Below are 4,928 nucleotides of genomic sequence, written 5' to 3'. Positions count from 1 at the left end.
GAGAGATTTTTCATCGTCAAAATCTCGTCGCAGCAAGGCAGCTTATGTCTAGTAAAACAATGCATGCGACGGGTGGAACAGAAAAATATCATTATGCTCTAGACATTTAATAAAAAAACTTGCCCTAATTTCAGCTCCCCTGAATATTCCTATTCAATTCGTTTGCGTTCCTTTTGACAACTTGAAAGGTGATTCCAAGAGTCTCCTATAATGTGTTCAGAATAGCTTAGAATGCACCAAAGTTGCACCAATTCTTTTTTAAAAATATTCGGGGGAGCATGCCCCGGACAGCCCCAGCATGCGATGACCTACGGGTCCTCGCATTGCTCGCGTCCTTCTGTTTGCTAATGTTTAATTCAGCGAAAATTTAATTAACTCAATCTCGATCCCTGAGTATTGCTAAGAGGGTCTATGTCCCGCCAGGGTGACTCGCGGATACGTAGCGCCTGGGTATCGGTCGCGGTAATCGGAACGTACCGGTCCCTGGTACTTATCAATATGCCAACCATACCTCTTCTTACTCCAACTAACGAGTTAGGGAGTCGCCTACGCCTACTCCCTAACCGAAGCCGAACCCTAACCCTAATCCTACCCTAACCTAACCCTAACCCTAATCCTAACCCTAAGCCATATCAAATAGTGACCAGGGTACGTTCCGGCAGTACCCTGGGGGACATAGACCCTATGAGCGCTAGTTTTGGCCTAACGATGTCACTTGGTCACATACATCATGTGTGCACACAGTAAATAGTTAATTGTCAATCGGAGTGAGTTTGCTCATCCTGCACCACTAATTACTAATAAGAATTAGTTGCATCACCAATGAGAAATCTTTTAACTGAAAAGGCGGGCGAGAAGGATCGTGCTAGCATTTTTGGACATGCCAGAGTAAATATTTGCCCACACATATCAGTAACTGTGACTGTGAGTAGAAAGTGAACGTGTATATTGGCCATATATAAAGGCAACAAATCTAGTTACCTCACCATGTGGGGGTGAATACATGGCGATGTGAAATCTTGCGTATGCAGATAAAGTGCTCAGTGACTGTCTCAGGAGTTTATCAATAGACAGTCAGTCAATATTGATAGACTCCTGACTGTATCTGTATCAGTGTCTGGAGTAGAAGGTATCTCGTCACATGATCCGTATAACGATACGATACGCATCGCAATACTTTCAGGTAAAACTTTCCAGAAAACTATGAGTATCGTTAAGCGCTTAGTAAACAACTGCAAATTATGTTCTGCGAATTGTGTTCGGCTTCCTTTGTTTTCTGATAAAACTGTTGCCAAACGATATGGATTTTATTAAGTAGAGTATTGATACGTTTAGATCGTTAATAGTTAAACGTATCAATGCGTGTATTGCCTAGATGTTCATTGCGATACATTGATATATCGATGAATCATCTCACCCTTCGTCTGGAGATTCAAATGACTACTCTACACTAATGTCTTACTTTAGCTAAGTAAAAGTTCTCCAGTGGGCGTGAGGCAAGGCAGGTGAAATTTGTGCCCGGGGGATCGATCTAAATAGCTTAGAATGGCATTTGCGTTCTCTGAGCAATGGATTAATCTATGTTCCTACTAATGCCAGTAGCAGCACAAATGGATTTTCGTGGATCCAAGTGGGATTACAATTACAATGGAATGTGTTGGTGGTCCAGATGCACTCCCCACCACCACATCTGTGAGTTTGTGCACATGTGGCGTGCGTGCGATGAGCTTGTGTGTTGCAGAGAGGCATTTGAATGGTATTTACAGGGAATTATTGCTTATAATTGGCGATAGAGAGTAGGAGAAACGTTAAGACTTTCGTAGTAAATACACGTCGTGTTTATTTACCATCATTTTAACGACCAGGGCCTGATTTAGACATGGTGGGCCCCTAAGCTATGGGAATCTGTACATGCCCTGTTTGGAAAGTGTAAACAGAGAATAAGGTCGCGTAACAACTGCAAGAATGAGGCCAAGATGCATAACAAATTCGTGCGGCTTTGGGAAGCGTAATTGCTCCTTTAGAACTGTAAAAATGTGCCTTTTATTATTCAGTTTCAAGACATTTATTAATAGGAAAATAATCCAGGCAATTTGTTCCCCGTGGGTCGAATAGTGGCAATAGTGGCTGTGGTAAGAAAGGACATGCATGTGAGCATAGCTCCCAGAGCCGTATATAATAGAGATATATATCAGGAGTTAATAATGACAAATTTGACAATATTAATTCCTGATATATATCTCTATACGATATAGAGATATACGTCTCTATACGATATAGAGATATACGTCTCTATACGATATAGAGATATATACGTTTCTACATACGGCTCTGGTTGCTCCGTGACCGATGCGTGCCTACGTGCGCTCTCTCACACTTCTCGTCATGATCAATACCGCATGACGTCACCGCCACAGGCGGCGCTTCTGATTGGTCGGTTTACGGGGGCGCGGCTGGTGGCGTCACACGGGGGAGGTAGAGCAGCGGCGAGACTATGTGGGTCACTCCTGCGTCACGGCGAGATCTATGACTGCTGTGTGTTTGCGCGGACGGGCGCGCGCGCGTGTGTTTGTGTGTTTGTGTTGCATGCCATCGGTAATATTTGCGGCTGCTGCGTTTCGTGTTGGTGGGTAGAGAGCGCTTGTGTGCGTCCCCGCAGCAATTTTCCTGGCGTGGACTACTTCTCTCTTTATCGTCGTTCCGGCGAAACTGCGACCGGTTTGTTGAGCAGTGATCGGAATTCCGAATCGTCGGGACACGCGGTCGTCGTCGTTACCGTGCCGACGTGTGGTAGACGCAATCGTGACCCGGTCGTCACCTCCAGGTGTGACACCGTCGCACGCAGTGTCGCGTGTCACCTCCAGGTGTGACACCGTCGCACGCAGTGTCTCGTGTCACCTCCAGGCGTGACACCGTCACACGCAGTGTCTCGTGTCACCTCCAGGCGTGACACCGTCGCACTCAGTGTCACGTGTCACCTCCAGGCGTGACACCGTCGCACTCAGTGTCACGTGTCACCTCCAGGCGTGACACCGTCACACGCAGTGTCTCGTGTCACCTCCAGGTGTGACACCGTCGCACTCAGTGTCACGTGTCACCTCCAGGCGTGACACCGTCACACGCAGTGTCTCGTGTCACCTCCAGGCGTGACACCGTCACACGCAGTGTCTCGTGTCACCTCTCGGTGTGACACGCGTCGCACATCAGTGTCAACGTTCAACCTCCAGGCGTGACACCGTCGCACTCAGTGTCACGTGTCACCTCCAGGCGTGACACCGTCACAGCGCAGTGTCTCGTGTCACCTCCAGGTGTGACACCGTCGGCACTCAGTGTCACGTGTCACCTCCAGGCGTGACACCGTCGGCACGCAGTGTCTCGTGTCACAGCTCCAGGCGTGCACCGTGCGCACTCAGTGTCTCGTGTCACCTCCAGGTGTGACACCGTCGCACTCAGTGTCCTCGTGTCACCTCCAGGCGTGACACCGTCACACGCAGTGTCTCGTGTCACCTCCAGGCGTGACACCGTCACACACAGTGTTTCGTGTCACCTCCAGGCGTGACACCGTACACACGCAGTGTCTCGTGTCACCTCTCGGTGTGACACCGTCGCATGCAGTGTCTCGTGTCACCTCCAGGCGTGACACCGTCGCATGCAGTGTCTCGTGTCACCTCCAGGCGTGACACCGTCGCACTCAGTGTCTCGTGTTCACCTCCAGGCGTGACACCGTCACACGCAGTGTTCTCGTGTCACCTCCAGGCGGTGACACCGTCACACGCAGTGTCTCGTGTCACGCTCCAGGCGTGAACACCGTCGGCAGGCAGTGTCTCGTGTCACCTCCCAGGCGTGACACCGTCGCATGCAGTGTCTCGTGTCACTCGCAGGCGTGACACCGTCGCACGCAGTGTCACGTGTCATCGACTACGTGACCTGCCGCGCCGGCGCATGACAGACAGGTCACGTCCTAGACGAAGACGCGAGAGAAAGAAAGAGAGAGAGGAGACACTTGACAGAAGGCGGCTTAGGCAGGCAAGAGAGAGAGACAAGACACGTGTAGGCTGGCAGACAGACAGACAAAGAGAAAGAGTGAGAGAGAGGAAGAGAGAGAGAGAGAGAGAGAGAGACAGAAAGAGAAAGGAGACACTAGGCAGGAGGTGCCGTACCAAGCAGGTGCGAGAGGGCGCCTGCAATCTACGTGTATGTCGGGCGTGCTTTGCGGTCGGCGGCGACGACACAGGGACGTGATTCGCGGCGAGCTATCGCGGGTCGCTGGCATGATGAGACAATTCTTCAACAGCAATCACCTAGAACAGTCTGGGTGAGCCGACATACCAGCATAATCATGATGCAATATCATGATACAATAACAATAATCTGTTATTATTTAGCTCCTGATATAATGATGGTTAACAACAATATATACATATATCAAGAGTACATAATGGGAGATTATGTACTCTTGATATATATACATAAATATAGTGTCGCCTGCTATATATATGTGTCAGTGTGCGGCACGTTCTCGCCCCGCCGGCAGCGTGCGTGCGGTCCTACATGTGTGTTGCAGAGAGGAATTTGCATGGCAATTTAAGGAATTGTCGCTAATAATAGGCCGAAAGAGAGTAGAGAACATTAAGAACTTTGGTAGGAAATAGATTTCGTATTAATTTAGGGGGCATTATATTGTTAAGTCAGTAAGACAATCAGCACATTACTTAGCAATAACAATGTGTTATTATTCTACTCTTGATTTTATTGCAAGCTCATCTGGCCTGTGCCTCCAAGCGTCATCTCGCTGCGTAACTCGCTAGCCTCACGTCATTTACAGGCAGCAGGCTTACAGCGTGTGGCTGGTCAGGAGACAGCGAGTCCTGGGGTTGGTCGCATGCGGGAAGCACGGTCGATGTCGTGTCCTGGAAAGTGCCGAAAAA

The 4,928-nt window shown here is 49.2% G+C and overlaps 1 protein-coding gene across 1 annotated transcript in view; it reads left to right on the top strand.

The window, feature by feature from the left end:
* LOC106806540 (WD repeat and SOCS box-containing protein 1-like) overlaps nt 1-4,928 on the top strand; it is a 36,223-nt gene that overhangs the window by 1,819 nt on the left and 29,476 nt on the right. The window lies entirely within an intron of this gene.

Source organism: Priapulus caudatus, unplaced genomic scaffold, assembly GCF_000485595.1.
Source record: "Priapulus caudatus unplaced genomic scaffold, Priapulus_caudatus-5.0.1 Scaffold167, whole genome shotgun sequence".
NCBI classification, from domain to species: domain Eukaryota; kingdom Metazoa; phylum Priapulida; class Priapulimorpha; order Priapulimorphida; family Priapulidae; genus Priapulus; species Priapulus caudatus.
Note: the sequence above shows the minus strand (reverse complement) of the source record. Positions and strands in the feature narration are given on the sequence as shown.